We start from the raw sequence: 13970 nt of genomic DNA, 5'->3' as shown, positions 1-13970 counted from the left end.
AGGGGTAGCATATTCTGATAGACTAATAATGATTTTTTTTGTTGATTTTACTAACGACCAGCCACTTTCTCGACAGCATTCAAAACAGCAAGGTTGCACAGATTTATGTGCGTGGAAACAAACCACGCTTGTGGGTCATACACATGCGCAGAACCCCTAAGTAGCAAGATCTTGATAGGTAGCATAAATCGACAGAACACCGGCGGTGACTGTAGCAGAAATGTCAAATATGCTCAGCGGTTTATCAATTGTAATTTTTTTTAGAAAGGTTGAAAAAAACGGGATATTTACGAGAAAATATTTAAACGGAATAACAGCACAATAGAACTGTAACATACAGGAAAATCCCGGGGAAAATGGGAGGTTTGACAGGTAACGTTAAGGTTAGCTGGGTAGCTGTGAGTGAGTGACAGAAACGGACAGAGGAGTTAACATTAACAGTTTAAACTGACAGGTAACTTTATTTTTACCCCTTAAACACTCCTATGCTATGCTAGTATGCTTAAATGTGTAATAGCTAACGTTAAATATAGCGTATAGTAAGTTTTCCTACGGATGTGTTGCTTACTAGTTGACTTTGTTAATTAGCTTAGGTCCTTCCCAGCTAGCTAAAAACTTATTTTAGCTTAGCAATTTTGGTGGCTATAATAACTGCCATCGATGAAATTTATGAACATGCACAATGTGTAGAGAAGCAAGTCAGAGACATTCTGGTTGCGTTTGAGAGAGAGGTTAAGTAAAAATGTTGCGATAATATCCTTGAGGACAGGAATGATATAGCATGTCAGATGGGATTTATAAATAGAAAAGTGTGGAACAACAGTCAACTTTTTGAGACAATCTTGCAGACAGTGGCCTATGGAAATAATTATAATGATGAGATGATGACAACAATGATGAAACGGTTGGAAATACAGAAAGGCAGTGGACAAAGCTGGAGTATTACTCCAAATTACACGCATTTTTTTCACATGCACATATATTGTACATGTAGTGTGGCAAATACCACAATATAATATATGTATATAATATATATATATATATATATATCTATATATATATATATATATTTTTGTTTGTTGTTGAAAAGGGATGGAGACCTGGAGAGAGACATAAGAAACATCTGTGTCTGAGGTCAAGGCAAAACCCAAACTCAGGACCTGCTGCCATAAGGAAGCTCCAGAGGTTTGCTGGCTTTACTGCTTTCTGTAAGGTAGGTGATGGGTTCATTAAACTACTGAACCTTTGTTTCTCATAACATGTACAATGTTTTGAGTATTGTTTTATCTGTATAATATTATTATTAGTTATGCCTGTTAAAGGGTATTTTAAATGATTTATATTTGTTGGACAGGCAGTAGTTGTAACAACATTGCCAAAATGTATCTCTTACTGCATAAATCTTATGGCACAGAGGCCAACTCATACCTCTAGGGTAGGACAAAAAGCCTTATTGTACTGAGGACACTATATATATATATATATATATATATAATATGAAATAGTATTATATATTTATTTTTTTTGCTCATCATGTCTATCTACTGGTCAAAACCATGCATACATGATTACTGTTCAAGCCTAACTGACAGCATAAATGCTCTTTACTTTAATTTAATTGAGTGGAAGCTGCATTATGGTTTAGCTATTGTCGAGGTTAGGAAACGCTGGTTAAGGTTAGGTTAGGGAAATATCGGTGTTCAGCATTAAATGTAGTTTTGTCTAGGTTCCTAATTTTGCTGTTGTTACGTGATAAAACTTTAACACTTTAAAAATGTAAGGCAAAAAGGAGCTGATGCGTCAGTCATATACATTTTAGGATACTTTTTGAGAAGTTTACAAAAAAGTCAAGTTGTAGTGACAATGGAAGGACAAATGGGTTGTAGTTGCTGGCTATTTTCAAACATGGGCCTGGACAGTGGACAGTTGGTTGGAAACACTGTTACCTCGATAATGAGATTCAGGAAATGCCGTGCTGGTGCCTCAGCCACAGGGCTTGCCCAGGCTAATCTGCAAGCTGTACCATACAGAGAGAGAGAGAGAGAGAGAGAGAGAGAGAGAAGGAGTGAGTGTTATTTTAGTATAGATGCTTTCCTTTCACAGTAAACACTTGTGATGAATATTGAAGGCTGCTGTCAGTTTTAGAACATTCATGACATTTTTAAGTTGAGTAGCCTATCTGACAATGTTTGTCAAAAAGGTCTGATCAATCAGTCACACACTGTACCATCTGGCAGTCATAATGCACAGACTGCTTTAAAAGAGCAGCAGGAAGATGTGGGAAGTGTATGTGTTTTTTTAAATAGATTTTTTTTCTTGCAGTATGGACTCAACAGTCTGAAAATGCTGGCCTCTATTGTCCATAGTTGAGGATATGAATGAGATGTTTTCCATCAACCTTGCTTAGTTGTCCACAGTTCTTCACTGCCATCTTCTTCACTTCCGGTATTTTTCAACTTGGACCTTGTTTTCCCATGTTGTTTTGTCTATGTGACTAATTGGCATATAATGTTTTGAAATTGGTCCAGTATTGAGCGAGCGCACTGCAGTCGGCAGGAGCAAGACAGGGCTGCAACATAATCCTTGAGGGCAATTGCACCCTATGTCTGACAACATTGTGGAAAGGACCCCTACAGAGATAAACCTTTTTTTTTTTTACAGTCACCACATTGCTCTCGCCAAAGCCAACAGAAGTATTTAAGTTGCAGAAAATGGCGTTGCTGGTCTACTACTGCCTTGTCGGTTAGTTAGTTTGTTTTGCGTGACTTTGTTGTTTTTGTTTGTGTTTGAGGCAGCGGTAGACCAGAGAGGTAAACTTACTGTTTCTGTCAAGGGAATCCGGTGGCTTTGATGAAAGATTTATAGTGACTATTTCTGGTTAAATAAAAAGGATCTCACTCTTTAAATAAAGAGTTGTCTCTTTAGGGATCCTTTCCATAAAGTTGTCAGATGGAAGCATGTGAGTGGCAAAAACCAGCAGCTTTAGTGGACATACTTTTACGGGGTGCAATTTCCTGAAAGGATATTGTTGTATCCCTGCCGACTGCAGCACTCTCGCGCATTACAGGACCTTTTGTTTTAAATGTCCCAGTTACTCAAACATAGCACAGGACTCTTGGCGCACACCGTTGTAGTTACGTGACGAGTGGTTGTCAAATGTTATTTCTCTAAGCTCAATCAAGCAGCAACCTCTGGGTCTGAAAGTGAAACCTTGCAGACGGAACTTCAAACTGCTTTCGCAATAACGACCAGCAGGGGGCGAGTTCACTGGTGGCAAAAAAAAGTCCGGTTCCATTAGAAATAATGTTAAAATGTTGCTACTTGTCAGCTGATTTATTACCTCAGTAAACACTTTCATAATGAGTTTATGGTCTCAAGTTTATTTAGGGGGAAATAGATGATAATGCAGCATATGCTTTTGGGCAGGACTAACTCGTGATTGACAGCTCGCTACCGTGGCGACCTGTCAATCGGGAAAGAGGCGAATTGTACTGTGTACATTTATTTTTATTAAATGGCTGTCAGCAGGAGAGAGAGCTTGTCATGTTTGAGTCTGTTCGTATGATTTGTTTTAAAAGCAAATTTTTGTCCTTTTTATTTTTTATAATTTTGATTGATTAATTGATTTAAGTTAATTTTTTATATCCAGGATGTATTTAATAACCGTTTAAACATGTTAACAGTATAACATAACTTATAAATCTTTGGTTTCGTTGTAACACTGATAAATAACTTTTGGAAGGACGGCCAGTAAAAATTGTCAAATTGAAAGTTTTAAACCAACTGGCCCGGCGGGGCCGGTTGCAAGAAAGTTTAATGCTGAGCCCTGATAACACATAGGGTCCATGTTGAAAAATACCAAAGTTACTCCTCAAGGGTGAATATTACCTTTGAATGTGACACAAGCAGCGAGGGGAGCTACTCCACAGCTCTGGTGACTTAAATGTTGATGGAAAACATTCAAAACATGAACAGCATATTTCGTATTCATCTGCATTAGTGTGGGCATGACATCAGACATGGCAAAACTGTCACATGTCATATCCGACTTCAGGTATAGAATGTCAGGATAGCTGTGCCATTAACCAATGCCAAAAGATTCAGCCATCAACTGCCGGCCTTGACAATTGGTAACAAATCAAATTACTTATTATGTCATTGGCTAGTTATAATATAAATATTTTAGGTAGGAATGAAAATTACCTAAGAAATTAGCTAAGAAAGTCCCCTGTGGTAAAAAAAATTAAAATCGCCTTCATACCTCACTCTCTCTCTCCTTGACAAAGTGACCTGCATTATAATACATTAAAAAGATTTTGTAGTGCTTTTATGATACTTACAGTCAATAAGATTTAAATCATTTAATCGATTTATTGTGAGAATTATGAACAGGGACAAACTTACCATCTTACAATTTAAGCTAACCATCCACAGGAGCAGCCAAGGACAGACATTACTGCAACACACGTTGGCCAGGTCACAAAGTGTCACATCACAACTTGTTAGTGTCTCAATTGATGCCTTTCCAGATGGGAGTAGTAAAGGTAAAGCATAGCTGCATTGATGTGCCATCCTGCCAGCAAATGTGATAAAAATGCTGTTTTTCTAGAGAGTTGGCTCACGTTGACATTGGGAAATAGGACAGTGGTTTATTTTGACATGGTGACACGTGACAACCAATGATGACGCAGACCATATGCCGTTGGTGTGCATTGCCCTTTAGACTGTCATTTTTCAGGAAAGGGAAACGGTGAAAGAAAACAATGGACAATCTGGGCAATACCCTGGTTTGAGATGGTTTGTTTAGTTCCAAACTCTTTTTATTTTTTTCCAGGTAAAAAATATGATGACATTGTTGACGTGACTCCCTAAGGTAGACGTACATGATGGATGTAATACAGTGGGGAAGTGACCCTGCTGAAGGCACTTTAACATTTGGCTCAGAGGTTTGGTGACAAGGTGCTGATGAGATGTGACCTTGCAATCAAAATCTCAAGGTCAGCATTCTCTTACCAGAGTGCGAATGGAACCAATATAAAACCAACATACTATTTGTGTCATGTTATGGTTATACATGACTGACAGGTTAAATTGAGGGGATAATTGATGAATGTGTGAGCGGTTACACAAACAGAAAACCAGCAACCTCTCTTGGACCGTGAAGTCCAGGCTTAGCAAGATAACTGCACGGCTATAGTAATGTTAGCTATTCACAGTAGGTGCGTGAAAACTACTTGTATTGTTGTCATGCAGCTCTTAGTACATAACAAATTGAGTATACTTTGAATTTTCTCTCAGTAAATACATGTGGGGAGGCGAGATACTGTAAATGTGGGAGGCTTTTCCAGAAACGTTTCAGAATTTTATTTTGCTTCTAATTGTTCTTCACATTGTTTGTTGTTGTGCTATACCTCTGGGCTAGTAATCACTGTGTATGTACACACGATGATAACAGAATTTCTGGCAATTTGTTTAGGTGGCTAATTATATAATTATACAGCTGCTACTGCACATGTATTGTCCTTGTTTCCATGCAATGTGCTGCTCTCTTGCTCACTATTTTCATCTTCCTCTGTAGTCAATCTTGACTGTTGACCAGCAACTACTGAACAGACTCCACTAAGCAATGAAGTTACAACAAAAGCGAGGTGTAAAACAACGTAAACTCTAGTGGTATTTCGTAATCAGGTAACAGGGATGAAGAAAGGAGATTAGATTGCTTCTTGGCTCAGTGCTCCTTTTCTTCATAGCTATTTAACTTTACATATTTATCAAGCATTATTTGTTTCTCTGAGGAGTATGGGCGGTGAACCTTTCTGTCTGACATGGCTGGCAATGGCACAGCAGTAATTGTGAAAAGCCAGACCTGGAGAAGTGCATATCTGTGTGTGTATGAGAGGGAAGGAGAGTAGGAGAGAGAAAACGAAAGGGTGGGGAGGTGCAGTGAGAAGCAGGGAGGGGGAATGTATGAGGGAGGGTGAGAGAGAGAGAGAGAGAGAGAGAGAGAGAGAGAGAGAGAGAGAGAGAGAGAGAGAGAGAGAGAGAGAGCGAGAGAGCGAGAGAGAGAGAGAGAGGGAGCGAGAGAGAGGGAGCGAGAGTGAGAGAGAGAGACAGACGAAGCGGGAGAACAAGCGGATCGCCTCATTCTGCTTCTTTCTCACATCCATCCTGCGAGATCCTATTCCAAAGAGGAGAGAGCTACATAACAAGCACATTGGAGAAGGAAAAGGAGGAAAAGATCCATTGAGGAGGGAGGATATCGAGGAAAATAACACATAATTAGGGCATCCACCTCTTATAGCTTTGGCAGAGGTGTCTGAAAGTTTCCTTCTGGGGGAGACACCCTCTCCTTGTTGTGGGGATGAACAGCGGATGCTGAATTTCATACCTGAAGGCAGGAAGAAAGCTGTGAAGACCGGCTGGATTCACTTGCAGTGGAGCTGGTAGTGCGCACCAGAAGAGTCCCTACAGTGCTTCTTTCTCTCTCTTGCTCTGTCTCTCGCACACTCATTTTCCAGCAGAATACATAACGCTATTTTACTGTACCAAGGTGGAATATCGAGGGGAAGCAACCCTAAACCAGGGAAGTAAAGGGGAACGGATTACGTACAGAATCAATGAAGCACATCCTGTTCACACAAAGTAAGTTCTAATCAGAAAAGGCTTTAAGTTTGGTTTTGATTCTGACAGACTTGGAGGATTTTTGCCCTTTTTCTCTGTTGTGGAGCAGCACCGAGCTTCATACAGCTTATCTTTCGGACTATAAGGTTCTGGATGGTATTTCAAGGTAAGGACACATCCACAGGCTCTTGTGCATTAATAGCACTCTCCAGGTTTTTGAGAAAAGGGCAGATAAGGGATCTGAAAAGCTTAGCATGAAAGATACAGTCAAGTGGGATAAAGAGAACGGAAGATAGGAAAGATGTGTGAGACTTACCCAAGACTGTATTTAGCCAGTTTTATAGAAAGTGCAAAGTTGGGATAAATGTCTTAATAATACAATATGTCCCAGGGCTTGGAGTGAACATGATTGCTTTGCTTTTAGATGGCTTTTGGAATGCTAATCCCCTCTGCGGAGAAGAATGGATCTATGTGTATTTGCATACTTATGCATGTGTGTTTGCTGAGAGCGGAGATGGCTGTCTGCAAAGCAATTCATCTTTTTGCTTCCTTGCTACATAACGGTTCTCACCAAGGGAGGCTGCCAGTGGAAGGGGCATAATTGCGATAGTTGTCCTCATTTTTGCAATAGCTAGGATCTGTGAGTGCAGGGAATTACTTTTGTACAGTAGCCACATTTTATTCATAATGGTGGGTGCCTCACTGCATTTTAAAGGCTGCCCTGTCCCTTTTACCTCTGCTCACAGAGGACTGATTGGGTGCAGTATTACACTATACCTTCACCTGCAGTTTCTAGGTAAATAAGTTTGTCAGTGTGATTCTGGTCCAGCAATGCATCTCTTTCCATGTCTCTTAATCTCTGTTTTTCTAGCTCTTTCTCTCCAAATGACAAAGTGATGCTACACTAATGTATTTATATATCTCTCTTGCCAACTACCTTTTCAGATATAAATTAAGAGTGTTTTAGGGAGACAGTGTACAGACAAAATGATAAAGGTATACTGTTGTGTTTCTTGTTAGGGAAGAATGAATCTGCTGCCCTCTTGATCAATAGCAGACAAGTGCAAGGCTACCTCCTTTGTAAGGCAACGGTTGAAATATTTATGATTGCATGAGCATCCTGTTGGTCCCCTGAAATATTTAAAATAATTGAATAATAAATAGTCTGCCTTAGTTGTCAAAACCTTACTTTAGACTGGGCAGATGATTATATCCTCCTCATGTAATATGCAAAACAGTGACCATTAAATGCCTTTGCCTCTGGATATAAAAATTCAAAAGAAGTCTCTGCTCTTGCAAAACATCCACTGGGGGGAAGTGGAGCCTGATAGGAAGTTGATGACAGCTCCTTTGTATCTGGTGTTGACTGGCTATATGTGGCTCAAATCACCAATTGTTCCTCTGCATATAGGCTGTAGCTTGATTGCAAGAAGCTGCTATGCACACATTTTCTATTGAAATCCCATTTAGCATTCAAGAGGCATAGTATGCAATTGCATCCTAATGAAAAAGATGCAAATCTGTCATCTGCTCTGCCTGCCTTTTAATCTAATGAGCTACATCTACAGTATGTATATGTCAAATATGCTTAATGGTGTGTACATACGTGTGTAAGAGAGCGTGTAAGAGTGGAAGGGAGTTTCTGAGTGTATTCGGTATCTGCGTGGGTGTGTATTTGTCCAGAGCTCTGAGCTTCATCCCTTTTGATGTTTTATTGAGTGTTAACCATGGTAGGACTGACGCATTGCCTCTGATATGTAGTAGCATGGTTAAAGGAAAGCACTAAGACCGACTTTGCTCTTTCTTGTAGTTCCTTTACTCTGAATTAGCAATGCTGTGTTTGCCTCTTTCAGCTCTTTGGATTTGGTAAATGATTTGGTTCAGACACTATATATGTGCATTTGTGTGAGACTGTGTGTGTGTGTGTGTGTGTGTGCTTATATACATCTGTGTGTGTATAAGCAACTAGGGTATATGCACACATTGTGCATACATATGGTGTGTGTGTGCCCAGGTGAAACGTATGCTCTGAGTGTATATAATCCCCTTCTCTCTCCCATTTACTGATGTTAACAGAGGAGTCAAAGACAAGGCCCTCCATTTTCAATGATATTATGCATCCACTGAATCACAGGATGGACGGAACAGAGGGAAGGAGCCCTGCACCCTATGATTATTCAGTGCTATTGACAGCATGTTTACATAAGTCAAAAATAAGAGGAAACGTTGATGGCAAAATGCTGGGCTTTTGATTTATTACTCTCAGAAACAGAGTTTGAATCAGTATGCATGCAAGCCAGTAGGCAGCTGAAATCTGACACACCTGCTTCCAAGTATAATAAATCAATTCCAATCATATGTGTGGCTTTTTGGCATGGGATGGTATCAGCAACATATCAGTCAATTGTAGAAGTTACATCTCAAGCCAAAAATTTTAAACAGTTTTTTATGTTGCCAGTGGTAAAATGAGACTTAACACATTGTCGAGGAACAGTTCATAACTATGAATATTCCATGAATATCAGTAATTGATATAGCTTTTTCTAAACATGTCATACCTCAACATATCTGTTGTGGTATATCCATTGCGTTTGTTGTAATGGTGAATACAGACTAAATTCAGATATCTCTTATGAGGCATCAAATGATCTTGTTATTGAAACAAATGAGACAGAACAGATAAGTTATAAGTCTAATTAGATTAGATTTTTTTTGGGTGGGGGGGGGCTTATTAAGTTTAAGTTTGTCAAGATTTGTTTTTATTATTACATTTTACCTTTTGGCTATCTATTAAAAGAAAAATAGACATCTGAACACAAAGTGGAATAAATGAAACATATTTGATACTTGATATGCATTTATAGCTGTGGAAAATGTAGGCCCTAGCAGACATTGAAATTAAATAGAATTTGTTCTAAAGTTTCAAAGAAAAGATACAATGCAGTGGCATCTTTGCACAGCCATATGCATATTTTTACATATACATATTTTTCAGGTTTTTCAGGTGCTCCAAAATATATAAGCATATAATTTAGCTATAAGTACTTTAGATAATGTCTATTATTTGTATATTATAAATAATTTTACCACCTTCCGTGTAAAAAACATGTTGAATACTTAATTTGTTGTCAGAGAACAGATGGATAAAGACCTCTGTCAAAAACAAGGCCTGTAACCAGAAGCAGAACAGTGTATTTTTAGCCTGTCCATTAAGGACACGGAAGAAAAATCAATGATCACAGACTGAAACACTGGGTTTCAAATTTAAGTTTCTTTTTTCTGTATGACCTTTGGATACAGTTGGGAATATGTACTTTGGAAATCTCACATAGATGTAAATGAAAGCAGGCTTTTTTCTTTGTTAGTGTAATTTATGTATTTAAAATAAACTTGACAGGCAACAAATAAATACATTCATAGATTCCTTTGTTGGTAGTGTCTGGGTAACATTAGCACAGTAGGAGTACTTTTTTTTTACATTAATATCACATAGCCATGTGACTTTACCTCATACTTTACATTTCCGTGAGTTTATTTGTAAGAAATACATTAACATACTCATGTTAGCTATTATGAGCTACACATCTGTAGCATATACACCACCAGCTGGCAGAGACAAACAGAAGACCTTATTTTAAATGGAGGTCTGGTCAGCTGGAGACCAAGCCGTGAACGGATCTGTTGTCAGCCCCTTTGAATCCCTGATGAGGCGAAACACAATATGCTCGAACAGCTGGGTCATTTATGGAATATGCTTACTCATCATGGTTGACTGCCGCTAAAAGGAGGAGGAAAGAATAGAGAATACTTCTCAATGAAGCTCATTTAAAATGAAGCTCATTTATTATTTTCCAAAGCTATGACAGCCCTTTCCTAAAATACATTTGAGAGAAGACCTTTGGATAAACAGGGCAACTAATGCACTTACCATAATCTTATAAAAGTGACATGAACTAAACCATTGGCTGACTATTAAGCACAATATTCTCCATTGAATATTTGACAGTAAGGGCATATCTGTGTTTTACTGTGTAGCTCTTTTTTGAATAAGCAGTTATAATTGAGGCAGTTAGCTGCCAGTGTCACTAAAGGTAACATAGTATATTAGTATAACTGCAGCTTCTTGTATGGATAAAGAATAAATGCTTGGGAAAAGAGATAAGGAAAAGGAACACAGATTTTTTGTTTGACGTCAGTTGAAGACGTGATGTGCTAAGTGACTGCTGGTGGCAGTGTAACCCTTTTGGGATACAGTAACCAGGAGGCTGTCTGGAGCTTGAGGACTGATCTACAAACAGCTTCCATTGACAGTGACCTTGCTGTCTGTGTCACTTTGCAGTGTGACCTTCCTGGGCAAGCTGCCGAGGGCAATAAGTTGGCTTTGGAAAAGTCTCTTTCCATGTGTGTTGACAAGGAGCATTAGCAAGGGTCAGGGATGACGTACCTGGCTAAGAATACGGGGCAGAGGATGTTGCACCATGTGGCATCTGAAATACAACAAGAGGAAAACAGGGGAAAAAAGTCTTTTGGGCTATTCCTCCAGAAACAAACAAGGATCGAATGTCCTCGAGCTGTGTAAGCTTAAATGAAGAAACCTTATATTATAACTAGAGCTGTCCCCGACTAAGGATTTAAATAGTTGAATCAGAATCGCCAAGTCCTGCCTATAGTCAACTGATAGTCAAATAGTTGTTGACCATTTTTTCTCTCTCTCTCTCTCTCGCCTGCCATTCACCGGCCTTTTGCTGAGTTTTGCGTGCATGCCGTGCTGCCGACAACTGCATGCACGTCGCGGTTGTCGCAGGTCTATTTCAAGTAGCCGGCAATAAACAATAACTCCTTCCATCCCTCTCTTTTCTCTCTGTTCCTCTCTTGCTCTCTCTCTCTCTTTCTCTCTCTCTCACTTTCTCTCTCTCTCTTTCTTTCTCAACCGGTCGAGGGAGATGGCCGCCCACCCTGAGCCATGGTTCTGCTCGAGGTTTCTGCCTCTTAAAAGGAAGTTTTTCCTTGCCTCTGTCGCCTAGTGCTTGCTCTTGGTGGGAACTGTTGGGCTTCTGTAAATAACATCAGAGTATGGTCTAGACCTGCTCTTTTATGAAAAGCGCTGTGAGATAACTGTTGTGATTTGGCGCTATATAAATAAAATTGAATTGAATTGAAAATATTCTTTGTGCAGTTCATCAAGGGTGATAAATTATCCGAAAGTCACGCGGGGTGCAGACAACTGAGCACAACACCAGTGAAGCTGGGGATCCGTGTCTTCAGCAAGTGTTCGTCCGCTGCCACTACACACATACACACTACGCCTACACATGCACACTGACAACCCAGGGATAGGGTTACAATTTTGGATTTATTCTTGCACTTTAAAAACATTTATTGAAAGTATTTTTCGTTTTACATATTTATTTACAGCATTAAATGTTGAAATATGTATTGTAATAGGCTGTATATGAACTTATTGGAGGAAAACTGGTAGTTCTATGTAAAATCAGATGCTGAGCACCCCCATTTCGCCAAAATGACATGATCCTTGTTTCGCTGCGAAGCTTCAACTGTGAGATTGACAGTCGAATCAGGCTCCGCCCATCGAAGCATCGAATCTTCGACTATTTGGGGTCAGCCCTAATTATAAGGTTTATCTGAACTTTTGATACTCTTAGAATAAGCCTACAACCTGCAAACTGGTGTGTTTCTTCCTTAATCATGTCTATACAGAATATTATCGCTACTACAAGTTCAGCTGTTATAAATCAGAATAAAATCATATGTTAGATCTGAGATTTGGTTGTTTCCCCCTTAATACTCCCCCCTTAAATTATTATTCATATATGAAGATAATAAATGGACATAAAAAGGCCAAAAAAGACATGATGGCATTATGCTTTCCTTTTACTTATTCTCTATGCAGAAATAATCAGAAAGGTTTCACATATTTTGTATTCCAGCATCACATTTACTAACAAGGGTTTTTATGAAACAGATCCCCTATTGTGATGCAGTAGGTGATGTTGTTAAAGCTGTGCTGGATTTTGCCTCAGTAGATCATTACCACCAGCTTATATGTAAATATGCTGACATCCAGTTCATTTGTAGTGTCTTGTCTGAACAGACGAGTGCAGTGAAGTACATATGCGACATGTACTGTAACATTATTGGCCATCATGTTTTACTGTGCTTCTCTGCGGTATATAAAGGGACACTGTGTCCTTTGTAGCCTTGTGTTATGCATGTTTCATTTCACCAAGAAGTAATTTTAGCCACAAACATGCAAACACAACAGCCAAACCACTTATGTGCCATTAATGACCAGTTACGTTTTTTTAAAAAACGAATTAAGGATCATTAAATATTTACACAGTTGAATAACCTGCCTATATCCTAATAGCAAGGAAAGATTGATGCTGGTTCTTTTTTAGTGAGGCCAATGTTGGAGCCATTCTTTTTGTGTTTTGCCTCCATCAGCCACTTTAGGATTGTCCTTACAGTGACTTTGCCATCTTCATCCTTTCCCTGCACCCTCAGTTTTTAGCTGTGAAAAAGGGTATTTAGAGTATTGACCGCTTTGCTCTTTAGATGATAATAGAAATGATGTGTCTCTTCTGTCAAGGTGAGGGGCTACTTACATATTTAACTCTTCGTCGTCTGCATTGTCTTCCTATGCTTGATCTGTAGTTCCATGAAATGATGGGTATTAGCATCAAGCGCTGAATGTTGAGGTTAGAGAAATAATTTATTCAACATGTGCACTTTGTCAAAACGTGTACATTTCGTTTAATCCAAGATTCTTATTAAAGCATAAATATGTGCATGGATTTGAGAAGACACAACTTCACTTTTAGCAAACATATTGCAAAATAAAGAGATCTTCCAAATAGTATTTGACAGACAGCTGTTTAAAATTTATCCTTGACCTGTTAAGGTCATTACATACACTATAGTAGCCCCACTAATGCTTCACAGGTAGATCTGGATATGTCAGAGTATAGTCTTTTCATTGTAACAATAGCAGAAATGTCAGTACAGGGATACTTCCTCTGCCTCTGAGGCGAACATGGACTCTCCAATAGCACTTGTGTCTCTTACACTGGACAAGCTCCCATAACCTCTCAGCAGGAGACCAGCTCTGAGCAGGAGACTGGGCCTGCACTTGTTAGTGCAGGTCACTGATCCTGGCCTCCTTTGGGCTTATAGCTGGTATAGAACAAAGTACAGCTTGGATGTTTGTTAGTTGCTTATGCTCTAAGGAGTCTGTGGGGAAGAGTAAGAACGCCTGAACACCTTAAAACCCCTATAAGAGCAGAAGACTTGCCATTGTTTTGGGAGAATGAAGTGGCTTGTCTCCCCGG

General features: G+C 39.2%; 1 protein-coding gene across 15 annotated transcripts in view; it reads left to right on the top strand.

Moving 5' to 3' along the window:
• Positions 1-202: 202 nt before the first annotated feature.
• lingo2 (leucine rich repeat and Ig domain containing 2) overlaps positions 203-13970 on the top strand; it is a 241994-nt gene continuing 228226 nt past the window's right edge. For 14 of the 15 annotated variants that reach the window (XR_006821910.1, XR_006821906.1, XR_006821907.1 and 11 more), the window contains exons 1-2: positions 203-454; positions 1091-1213. The gene's annotated coding sequence lies outside the window, so the exon portion shown is untranslated. The remainder of the gene's footprint in view (positions 455-1090; positions 1214-13970) is intronic. The other variant, XM_046030912.1, reaches the window with a different exon arrangement.

The sequence above is a fragment of the Micropterus dolomieu genome, linkage group LG19 (genome assembly GCF_021292245.1).
Source record: "Micropterus dolomieu isolate WLL.071019.BEF.003 ecotype Adirondacks linkage group LG19, ASM2129224v1, whole genome shotgun sequence".
NCBI classification, from domain to species: Eukaryota; Metazoa; Chordata; class Actinopteri; order Centrarchiformes; family Centrarchidae; genus Micropterus; species Micropterus dolomieu.
This window is presented reverse-complemented; position numbering and strand designations above follow the sequence as displayed.